General features: G+C 33.9%; 2 pseudogenes; both read left to right on the top strand.

Annotated features, from left to right (window-relative positions):
* Positions 1-452: 452 nt before the first annotated feature.
* Positions 453-632, top strand: LOC124812955 (U2 spliceosomal RNA; annotated as a pseudogene).
* Positions 633-5,849: 5,217 nt separating this feature from the next.
* On the top strand, positions 5,850-6,066 carry LOC136077279 (U2 spliceosomal RNA; annotated as a pseudogene).
* The last annotated feature ends 7,181 nt before the right edge of the window (positions 6,067-13,247 follow it).

Genomic DNA, 13,247 nt, shown 5'->3' with positions numbered 1-13,247 from the left:
CAGTAGCCCTGTTGGTGCGATGGACATGCCTTTATTTTTTAAATGCACGGCTTAATGGCCAGCACTTTTTATTATAAACTAGTGTTACAGAAAAGCATGACCCCAGCGACCTTGTGGTGTGACGGTCATGCGTTTATTATTTAAATGCGTGGCTTAATGGCCAGCCAAATATTTTTTAAACTGTTTTAAACTGTTAAGACTTTCTTTAAAATTAATTTTTAAACAATAACAAAATTTTTAATTAAATTTTTTGTGTGGTTTTGAAAGTTTTCGTTTTCTTTTCGTATTATTATCGATTTTCGATTTTTTGTTTTTAAAAAAACCGCATCAGAAAAGTATATAACAAAAATGCAAGAGTAAAATATTTTTTTTAAAGAAATTTAATAGTATTTTGGGTTTATGTTCAATATTATACTATACTAGATTGATTTTTGTAAATATTTATTATCAGAATACTTTGTAAAGAAAAAAAAAAGTATCTGTTCTTATCAGTTTAATATCTGGTACGCCGGCACAGTCCGGCTCATATATTAATCTGATTTTTGGCATTAGGTCATGGGATCATAGGTTTACCTTGCCCTGACCACGGGTTGCCTCGGCTTTGCACTACTGCTGAGCGCGGCCTAGATTGAAAATAAGAAAAATTCTTGACTTTCAGAGTGTCTAACATCGCTAATGGTCTCAGCTGCTGCTGATAATGCTGCTGATGATGACGGCGACGAAAATGATTAGACGTACTAATTCAAACCCCAAGTACATTGTTTAAGACGGCGTCAGTCCGACTATGTCTGCAGTGTTCTGTTATCACTTCTCGGCCTAATGGCTAAGATCTTTAGGAGTATCCTACTGATTTATTAGTATTAGTTAGAGCTAAAGACCTTATAGAGCAAATTGGTGTGTATTGATTGATCTGGGTGTACCGAAAGATAGTAATAGAGGGTGTGAAGGGCGTATTGAGTGACTTTGTGTGTATTGAGGGTATTTAAGTTAGTTTTTAACCCACTGGTCAATTGATTATATTCGTTATGGGTGATCCTGTATCTCATTCAAATCCTTTTGGTATTGACGACTTCCAAACAAACGAAATCAATAATTTAAAACCAAATATGAATTATGCTAAAGCTTTAACTTTCGAAAAAAAACCTACTAATAACTCCAATCTAAGTGACCTGAGAAACACCTTCCTATGTCACCTTTCTTTACAGATAAATTTAGTTAACATCCTCTCCGCTCTTGAAAATGAAAATTTTGGATAAAGATCTGGAAGGTCTCCAAATAATCCATGGTGGGAGAACCCTCGAAATTGTTATGAAAACAAATTCTGCTAAATTTAGACTTTTGGAAAAAGGTCTAACAATTAATGGGTTTCACCATCAGTTATTCAACTCTAAACCAAATAGACAGCCAAGTACTCGTGTGACTGTCTCAATTTTAGGCTTGCCTATTGAAGCTAAAAACTTCCAACTTGAGAACGACTTGGCAGAAATGGGCTTTGGAAAACGCATTATTACGAAACCAATTATGAAAAAAACTCTAAAAAATGGTTTCTGGTACTACTCTGGAACCCTGATAGCAGTAATGGAGAACTTAGAAAAACCCATTCCAAGGCAACTAACTCTAAGAAATTATAAAGTTAGAGTGATACATAACGGTCAAGAAGACCTTAGAGAACAAGATAAAACACCTGTCCCTAACATATCAGAAAACATTGAGATACCTTTATCAAAAACCAATGAAACAGAAATACCACATGAAAACGAAAATAAAAATCAACATATGGAGATAAGTGAAATGCTGAATGATAATTAAGTATGCCTGAAAAAATGAACGAAAACCAGGACCCTTTTTTGGTAGAAAATACCCCTATTACTAACAAATCAAACAAAACCTCAAATACAAATTTACAAACACAAAATACACTAAAAGAAAAGTTCTTAAAAGAAACCACAACCATAGAAATAAACACAAACAAACAGTCAAGTGATGTGAATCTATTCAAAAACTGCCAAAAAAGTGATGTCGATGTTTCAAATGATATGGAGCTCTCTAACATTCCCAGGGAAAATAAAAATAAAAGGAAACCATCTTCACCTAAAACTGAACCTCTTGACTATAAAAAGTCTAATAAAGTCCCTAGCCTTTATTCACAAGGCCAAATAAAAATACATAAAACTAAATAAAATATGAAAGAAATAAAAATAAAACTAAAAAATACAAATAAAAATATAAAAAGAAAATTTAAATAAAAATACAAAACCAAAAATCAAATAAAAATATAAACTTTAAAATCAAATAAAAATAAAAAATTAAAACTTAAATTAAAAAAAAACTAAAAGAAATGGCTTTAAAACTAGTAACATTAAACGTTAATGGTTTAAATGATGACAGAAAAAGGTTTGAGATATTTTCGTACCTAAATAAAACCAAAAGCAATATTATATGTTTACAAGAAACACACTGTACAAATGAAAAACTAGATATTTGGAGCAAAGAGTGGAAATCAGTGTGTAATGGTAACTCAATGTGGAACAATGGCACCCACAAAGAGCGTGGAGTAGCAATATTGACAACTGAAGGAATCTTTCACAGAGATATAACAAAAGATGAAAGAGGAAGAATAATTGCAGCCACTTTAGAACATGAAAAACAAAACTTTAGAATAATTAATATATATGCCCCAAATCTTCCACAAGAAAAAGAAAACTTCTTCGGAACCATAAAAAAACATATTAAAAATGCGGACCATGTGATTCTTTGTGGTGACTTCAATATGGTAGAAAACCCCAACCTAGACAGAGACGGAGGAGATCTATACAACAAAAACAACACCTTAGGAAAAACAAACCTAAAAACTATTTGCGAGATGTTCGAACTTACAGACTTATTTAGACACCTCTATCCGCAAAAAAAAGACTTATCGGAGCAGAATAGACCGAATATATATGTCATTAGACATTACCCAAGATTGTGAATGTAAAATAATTGAATGTAACTTTAGTTACCATAAGGCAGTAACTTGTTAATACAAATCAAATAAAACTAACATCAGAGGACTAGGGTACTGGCATCTGAATGTAACATTACTAGAAGATCAAGACTTTAAGAAAGACATTGAGGAAGAGTTCGAAGAAAAGCTTTTAACTACCGAACTATATAAAAATAAAAATCAATGGTGGGACGTCTTTAAAAGCCAAGTCAAATCAATCGCAATTAAACAATCCAAACAAATCAAAAAAGATAAAAACTTACAAATAGAACAACTAAAAATGAACCTTCTAGAGGAAACTAACAAAACTCACAATAAAAATAAAGAAAAAATTAAAAACTTGAAAAAAGAACTAAAATTGCTCCAAAGTGACGGAGGAATATTTATCAGAACAAAGCAAACTATTATAGAGGAAGGAGAAAAGCCATTAAAACTCCTTTTCCACCTTGAAAAAGGCAACCAAAAAAAAAGGCCATACAACAAATAAGCGATGGAAATGTAATTCATCATGAAACAAAAAGTATACTTAAAACTATAAGAAAATACTATAAAAAATTATACTCCAAATCTGAAGTTAATATTGAAAAACAAAAAACTCTTTTAAAAAATATGTCTCCTTTAACAGACGATGAAAATGCAGAGCTAAATAATAGACTTACTAGCAATGAACTACTGGAAGCTGCACGCTCCCTGAACAAAGGAAAGACCTCTGAAATTGATCGAATACCGGTTGAGTTTTAAGAGAAGTTTTGGCATATTGTTGGCAACTGAATTACTGACATTGCAAACACCAATCTCTTTGAGCCCAATGGTAAAATGAGTTGGACCCAAAAAACTGCTCTAATAAGTCTATTACCAAAAGATGGTGACACAAACTGTTTGCACAATTGGAGACCAATATCACTTCTTTGTGCCGATTATAAAATAATTACGAAAGCTTTGTCAATTCGACTAATCAAGATTCTAGATAAAATCCTTGGTACAACACAAACTTGCTCTGTTCCCAGAAGAACCATTTTTTCAAACATCTTCTTAACTAGAGATATAATTGAATACACTAATCGAAAAGCTATAGATAGCATCATAATATCAATTGACCAAGAGAAGGCTTTTGATAAGCTTGATCGAGAATTCCTTTACAAAGTCTTAGAAAGCTACAATCTCGGCCAGAACTTTGTGATGACTATCAAAAAAACAATGTTTAAATCACCATCAATGATCATTAATAACGGTCACCTTGGAAAACCCTTCCTAATTACAAGAGGGGCGAGACAAGGTGATCCTATATCGCTTGCTTTTTACTGCATAGCAGTTGAAGCTCTCGCATTAAAAATAAATAAAAACCCAAATATTGAAGGAATACCACTCCCGGGAAAAAGAGAACATATAAAAGTCATGCAGTATGCTGACGACAAAACAGTATTTATTAGAAAACCCAGCTCAATAGACGAATTATTTAAAGTGATCCAAATATTTGAAAATGCGACAGGATCAAATATTAACAGACAAAAAACACGTGCACTAGCTCAGGGAGGTTTTAACCATATTGCCTTTGATGAATGTATAAAACAGGGTTATCAAGTTGACCACAAAATACTATGGTCGAATATGACAGGTTTAAAGATCCTGGGAAAAAGTTTTCATACCGATCTAGGGTACACGGCCAACAAAAACTGGCAAAATGTTATTACAAAAATCATTAGTAAACTTAAAAATCTTAAATATAGAAACGTGTCCCTAAAGACAAAAGGAATATTCCTTAACTCATTAGCCTTGTCCAAAATTTGGTATCTTGCCAATGTATTTCCGATCTACAAATTAACAGAAAAAAAGATAAAAAAAGCTATATCGACCTACATCTGGCAAAGTGACTATGCCGAACCTGTTAAGCGTGAAATACTTACATTGCCTATACGAATAGGAGGACTTGGATTACTTGATCCGATAAAGCAAAAGTATAAGATTAAAACACCTACTAAATATTAAAGAGACAGAAAAACCTCACGACTCCATACACATACAAAAGTACCAATTAGCAACAAGTCTCATTAACATAGCAAGCCAAAAGTATAAGAATTGGAAATTTCTGACTAAAAATAATTTTCCAAAAACCCTAGACGATCCACCCTTCTATTTTAAAGACGTTGTCACGACTATTAAAGCACATGAAAAATTATTTGATATCAAAAACGAAACATCCAAAAATATATACAGCTCGCTAGTAAAAAATGAAAATGACAAATATATACAAACAATCGAGAAACTATGGGAAACAAGACTGCAAAGACCCATGCCTTGGGATAAGATTTGGATGAGAAGTTTTCAATCTTATGCCCAGGGCCCCAGTCAAAACACCCTTTGGAGACTACTTTTAGATAGTCTTTCAACACTAGAAAAAATTCAGGCATGGAAAAGGAATCGTGGAAAAGGAAATTCAGTATGTAAATCATGCAATAAATCAGAAAACATACTGCACCCTTTTTTATCTTGTAAAAAAGCAAGAAGTGTATGGAAGGGTATGAAACCAATTTACGAAACCTTACTACCAAATAAACCATTTAACATTATCCACACACTATTGCAAATAAACATTGACAACTTAGGGTACAAAAACAACCTTGCACTGATAGTTACAACAATCACACATATAGTTACAACTGAAATATGGAGAGCTAGAAACAAACAACTTAAAGAAAACAAAACCGTTTCGGCTAACACAATACTTGAAAACATAAAAACTGAAATTAAATATATATGGAGGATGAAATACAATAAAGCTAACAGGGACAATAAAATCCCAGAGTTTCATGAAAAGTACTCAATACAAAATGCCATCAGTGTTATATGTGTAAACGAATTAACCTTTGCTTTTTAATATAAATAAAAAAATAAAATAAAAATATAAAATTAAAAAAAAAAAAAAGTATCTGTTCTTATCAGTTTAAAATCTGGTACGCCGGCACAGTCCGGCTCATATATTAATCTGATTTTTGGCATTAGGTCATGGGATCATAGGTTTACCTTGCCCTGACCACGGGTTGCCTCGGCTTTGCACTACTGCTGAGCGCGGCCCAGATTGGAAAAAAGAAAATATCTTAACTTTCAGAGTGTCTAACATCGCTAATGGTCTCAGCTGCTGCTGATGATGATGCTGCTGCTGATGATGACGACGACGAAAATGATTAGACGTACTAATTCAAACCACAAGTACATTGTTGAAGACGGCGTCAGTCCGACTATGTCTGCAGTGTTCAGTTATCGCTTCTCGGCCTAATGGCTAAGATCAAGTGTAGTATCTACACTACACCACCGATTCCAACCCTCAACAAAAGACAGTACATTCGATAAAAGAGCACATGTATCAATTTTGGGCTACCTCTTAAAGCAATGAGATTTAAAGTCGGCCATGCTTTACAAGAAAATGGTTTCGGAATACACCATCGAACAAAACCAGTAATGCCTTATACACCACGAAACAGAACACCAATATATTCAGGAATACTGGTTGCTGTTATGAACGACCAAGAGAAACCGATACCTAAAGTTTTATTTAATAAAGGACATCGTGTACGCACGAAGTATACGATAAACCCGTTCGGCGATAGCGATTGGTTAACCAACATCGAATCCAACGAAACAAAACAGAGTACCTATGACGCCAATACTGCCATTCTCGTTAATAATATCGTACCTAATAATTCTACTGATGCTACCGCAATTGATCCTGCCTCCGATAACTGTGTTGACAACGAAATTTCGAACGAATCAACCGAACCAGTTGACCAACAGCAAATGGAGATCGCTGGTGTCGAAGATGGTGTTGAAAATATTGCCTCGCCTACGGTAGAGGAAGGATCGGTTGTAAAGCCAATCCTTATTGATATTGCAGCTCAGCCTTTCCCTGACACATCCGTTCTTCCTGTTACCAGTCGAATTCCTCCTACCGAATACGATCAAAACCTTGATATCGAAGCGATAAATAAGCGAGAGGTTATTGTTAAAAATGCCAATATAAATGAGGAAGAGATCGAAAGTATCGAAGAGAAATGCATAAAACGAAAAATATCGATACATAGAGAAATCACCATAAACGTAATTGAAGGCAAAAAAAAGAAAACCGATGTGGAATCGAAATTCTTACCGCAATTAAAAAGTACTTTACAAGATCCCACTTTATTGATTAGCCGCTGGTTGACCAAAGAAAAATTAGGCTGCCTGATTGGTCAAGTCTATAAAATACGACATGGAGTTGTGATCGAAAAGGAATTGGAATCATTTATCAACGAAAAAGACCCCAAGCTATGCAATATATCAAGCACACATGGAAACAAAATATGGAAGTAACATCAGAAACACTAACCGAACTTGTTAACAGACAATGCAAAAAGTACTGCGAAGACTTCAAGATCGAGATGTAAGAAAATTATTTTTTTTTTCTCTTTAATTTTTTTATATTTACTAATATTTTTTGGAAGTTTTGTTATAATAAAAAGTTAAATGCGTTAAATTAAGGTTTTTGACAAAACATTTTTACTTTCAAAAGTAAGAAACAAAGAGTAATACAGCGAGACTAACCTGTGTTTTGAGACACAAAAAGCCTTTTTAGATATCATAACAAACACACTAACTGAACACCGCTCTCAACCAAAAGTTTACAAGTGTTGAACTCCTCCGAGCTGCAAAACATTAGGAAAAAAGAAAAGACCACAAGAATAGACGGTATACCAGCGCAGCTATATCATGAATGCTGGGACATATATGGCGAGGAAGTTACATCCCTCGAAAATATGAGTATTTTTGAAAAGAGAAAAACTTGGTCACAGCGAACAGCACTAATAAGCCTCCTTCCAAAAGAAGAAGATTTATCAGAACTAAAAAACTGGAGACCAATATCTCTACTCTGTGTAGACTATAAGATAATAACAAAAGTTCTATCACTAAGTTTAGCAAATGTCCTGAACATCATCCTGCGAATACCACAAACTTGCACAGTCCCAGGAAGAAACATTTTTTCAAACATACAACTTGTAAGAGATTTAATACATTGCACGAACGAGAAAAACCTTAAAAGCTTTTTCCTAACCATCGACCAGGAAAAAGCTATTTATAAAGTGGACCTGAAATTTCTTTCCAAAATAATGACGAAATTTAACCTAGGGAAAAATTTCATTAACGCAATAAATCAGACACTTAACCAAAACCAATCCATAATTATTAACAACGGATTCATGAGCGAACCATTTCCATTCAGTAGAGGTGTTAGAGAGGGGAACCCGATATCCTTAAAGCTATATTGCGTCCTGGTCGAAACCCTTGGTCTAGCAATACAAAAAAAAAAAAAATATAGATGGAATGCGAATCCCTGAAAAGAAAACCACTCTCAAACTTATGCAACATGTGGATGATACAACATTAATCATACAAAATCCGATATCTCTATCAGAAGTGTTACAGTTCTTAAGCATTTCGAAATAACGTCTCGATCAAATATCAACAGGTTTAAAACAAAGGCACTCGCACTAGGATGTTTTAATTACATTTAATATGAAAATACGACCAAAGCCCGAAAGCAAAAAAAACTATAACATCACCTGGTCAAACTTCAGCGGGATACAAAACCTAGGCTTTCTTTTCCACACTGACCTTGCCTTTACATCCAGTATAAACTGGAAGAATGCAATAAAAAATTTTACCAAGTAAACCAATAACTTTAAATATAGAAACGTCTTTCTAAGATGAAAGGCAATTTTTGTAAATACTCTGGCCCTGTCCAAAACATGGTTCGTAGCAAACATATTCCCTATATCAGAAATAACCATTAAAACGAGAGATCCTAATTTTGCCAACAAAACAATGCCGGTTGAATATCCTAGACCCAAAAATGCAAAGAAGATCTCTAAGAATAAAACAAATGCTGCATATAAAGAAGACTGAAAAGCCACATGACTCCTTACATTTTCAAAAATACTTTCTTGCCACGTCGCTCCTGAAAGTAGCAAATGAATCATTCCAACAATGGAAGTTCCTTACCCTAAATAATTTCCCAAAAACTTTTAACAGCCCTCCCTTTTATTATCAAGACACTATAAATGTAAAAAAAAATATATAGTGATCCTTTCACTAAAAAACAAAAACTCAAAAGATATATAAAATAAACTTTCAAAATTTGAATACAACAAAAGTAAAACCTTTTTTGAATCGATGTTCTATAATCCACTGATGTGGAATAAAATATGAGAAAGGAGTTTTAACGCATATGCACAGGGACCAAGCATGAACACCTGGTGGAGGTTAATTCATAACAGCCTCCCAACTCTAGAAAAGTTATGGAAATGGAGAAAGATCAGTGGTTGAGGTAATGCACTATGCAAAACGTGCAATCAACCAGAAACCTCACTACATCCTTTTGTCTTCTGCAAGAGAGCCAGATCTGTCTGCAAGCAAATAAAACCTATCTATAAAAAATTTTAACTCTAAAAACCATTTAATATTATTCAAACAATATTCATGATAAACATTGATAAACTCCCTAAATCAGACAAAAGAACTAAAATAATAACAACCATCACACATATAACACTAAGTAAAATATGGCGAGCAAAAAATGCCAAAATTAAAGAAAATAAAGAAACAAAATCAAACAAAATAGTAGACAAAATCAAACGTAAAATAAGATACAAATGGAATGCAAAATACCAAAAAGCTAATAGAGAAAGCACCATCGAAAATTTTCATTCGCACTTTTCTTTAAATTATGCAATATGCAAAAGTAACATAGAAAGACTAATATTTACTTTATGAGAAATAAAGTTGTATTACAAAAAAAATAAAATATTCAACATACAACATGATTTAAAAAAACAAATAAAAATGTAAATATAAAACATTATAACAATATAAAATTTAAAATAAACAAATAAAAATTAAAAAAAGCAAAAAAAAAAAAAAAAAAGTATCTGTTCTTATTAATTTAATATCTGGTACACCGGCACAGTCCGGCTTAAATATTATTCTGATTTTTTAACAACGCCAATGGTCTCAGCTGCTAATAGTGATGATGCTGCTGATGATGACGACGACGAAAATGATTAGGCGTACTAATTCAAACCACAAATACATTGTTAAAGACGGCGTTAGTCCGACTATGTCTGCAGTGTTCAGTTATCGCGTCTCGGCCTAATGGCTAAGATCTCTATATGTTCTTTATTATAGCGGAGACAGCGATTTGAAAAAGTGAAAATTGTTTTAGTGTGTAAAAAAATTCAAAGCCATGCGACGAAGTAGCGTAATTAACGGACAGAGAGAAGACTCCAAAACCAATACAGGCGGAGGCACTGCCAAAATTTTTCAAAAAAATCTATGCTAATGCAGCAACCGTTCAAAACGCTAATCACTACAAAAACAAAAACGAGTCCATGGAATCCAAAAAATCTCTTCTTAAAACTCTCTTAACTAACCTTCAAAAACGAATGAACATGAACGATGTGTTAATGGCGCTTGAGAGAGATGGTTTAGCTGGAGATCTCAAAGGGCTGCATTTTATACATCGAAACACCGTATTGAAAATTGTGAAGAGATCGAAAGCAGCAAGAAACCTACTTATTGAGAGGGGTGTTGTCTTGACCCGCCTTCATCACACCTTTTATCAATTGAACCCTAACAGAAAGCGGAAGACCAGAATTCATGTGTCTGTGTTTGGTCTACCAATTGAAGACAAAAATTTAGCCGTTGAACAAATTTTCGAGGATATGGGCTACGGCAGGCATGTTTATACAAAACTTGTTATAAGGAGAACACCTGTTAGTGAAACACCGTAGTACACGGGCATTTTGGTTGCGGTGATGGAGGACATGCCGGGGCCCATGCCCATCTCCTGTAATGTTGCTACATACAATGTTAAAATCCAGCATAACAATCAAACTGGACAATTCTCAAAACCAGCACCAAATCAAATCAATGAAACCCTAACACCAAAACAAATCGATAAAACCCTAACAACAATTCGTCAACCAGCACCTTCTGACCCGATTATTTAACACATCAGCGTAACAAATTCAAAATTAACACATATACCTCAAGCACTGCCTGTTTGATAACTACACCTATTCTGTTTACAGATGAACTAAACACACTAATTGATACTGATACCCCCGAACCGATAAGGAAAGACCAAGGCAAATATACCAGCGAGCAGAATATAAACACCGATGCAGTAGAGAATCAAATAGAAGAAGATAAAGGTAACGAGACGGGAAAATCTATCCTCGAAGATGACGATAACTTTAAAATAAAACGATAAAAAAAAAAAGAGGAAAAAAAACTTAAAAAGAGCGATGAAGGAAGAAGTAAGCAAAAGGGTAAGGAAAGAACGAGAAAGTAGAGATCATCTCGAGCAGGGGTGAGTTATCTCTTCTTCTTAATTTACGCTTTTTAATACGATTTTATCTACTACGAATGATAGTTTTTTAATCTTTCTTGCTATTAAAACTCTACATTAATTATCTAAGTTGAGTATTTTGATAAAGTAAAGAAAATTCTTTTTTTCATAGCCAAAAAACTATACTTTAAAAATGTAAAAAAAACAGACGTAAGAATTCTAACGCTGAATGTGCATGGTCTCCATACTGAGAACAAACGGAAAAAAATAATTAGATATATAAAATATTCGAACTGTGACGTGATATGATTACAAGAAACGCATTGTACCGAAAAAAATAATAGCCATTGGCAAAACGAATAGAAACACTAAAGAAACGGCAGCTAAATTTGGAATAATGGAAACCAAAAGGAGCGTGGTGTCGCCATTCTAACTAAAAACAATCTTTTACGAGGTCACCCAAGATGACAGCGGAAGAATTCTTACTGTTAGCTTTTGCTATGAAAAATTATTAATCAGAATAATTGAAGTATATAGACCAAATGTTCCGCAACATAAAGAAATTTTTTTTAAACTAATAAGAAAGCCGGCAAGAGAATCAGATTAAATGATCATTGCGGGTGACTTCAACATGGTTGAAAACCCGCACTTAGATATAGTGGGTGGCGACCCGTTAAGTGAAAACAATACTCTGGGTAAAACCAACTTGAGTTACTTTTGCGAAAACTTCGAAATGGTCGACGAAAGAAAACTAATTGTTCTAGTTTAAACCAGTGGCGGGATGGAATAAAATCACGTATTAAATAAATGGCCATAAACGCTTGAAAAAATAAAAAGCTTGAAGTTGAAAACATACAATTATTCAAAAATAAATTGATTTAGAAACTGAAAAACCAGAAAGGGACTTTGGAAGAATTGAAGATCTAAAATCAGAGCTTCAGGAGCTCCTATGCAATTGAGGTGTTTTTGTTTTTGCGTACTGATAACTATTCATCAGGAAAAAGCCTTTGACAAAATCGAAAGGAATTTTTTGATCCGTAGCCTTGAAAAATTTAATTTAGGAAAACAATTTGTAACTTCAATAATAAAAACATCGAAATTGTCTCAATCAATTATAATAAACAATGGCTACATAAACAAGCCGTTTAGAATAAACAGAGGAGTTCGCCAAGGCGATCCTATCTCACTCATGCTCTACTGCCTGGCGGTGGAGTCGCTTGCCCTTCTAATAAGAAACAACCCAGAAGTGGACGGCATTCATTTGCCAGGCACAAAAAACAAATTAAAAAACTCGCAATATGCTGATGACACTACAATTTTCCTGAGGAGCCCAAAGTCAATTGAATGCGTTATTTAAACGCTAGATAACTTTAAGGAAGACTCAGGATCAAATAACAACAAAAATAAAACAAAAGGCCTGGCGTTGGGTGGTTTTAACCACCTCGCTACGAAAATAATTCCAGCCTGTTAAACCAAAAACAGTTTCACATAAAATGGTGCAACGTCTTAGGCATCAAAATTCTTGGAATAACCTTTCACAGCGATCTTGCGTATACCGCGAGTTCGTATTGGAAAAAAGCCAGTTGAAAGTTTTAGAAAAAAAATCAAAAACTTCAAATACCGGAACATATCTTTAAAATGCAAAAGTGTTTTTGTTAATACGCTTGCGAATTCAAAGGTATGGTTTGTGGCCAACAGCTTCCCAATTAATGAAAACACAGGTAAACAAATAAAAAAAGCAATCTCTGCGTACCTGAGGAAAAGCGGGTACGCGCAACCTATCAAATATGATATTTTAAATATACCAATTGAAAAAGGATGACTAGGCGTTCTAGACACGAAAAAGCACTGCAAAGGTTAGGGACAGGGTTAGGGTAATAAATA

The sequence above is a fragment of the Hydra vulgaris genome, chromosome 02 (assembly GCF_038396675.1).
Source record: "Hydra vulgaris chromosome 02, alternate assembly HydraT2T_AEP".
Lineage (NCBI taxonomy): Eukaryota > Metazoa > Cnidaria > Hydrozoa > Anthoathecata > Hydridae > Hydra > Hydra vulgaris.
This window is presented reverse-complemented; position numbering and strand designations above follow the sequence as displayed.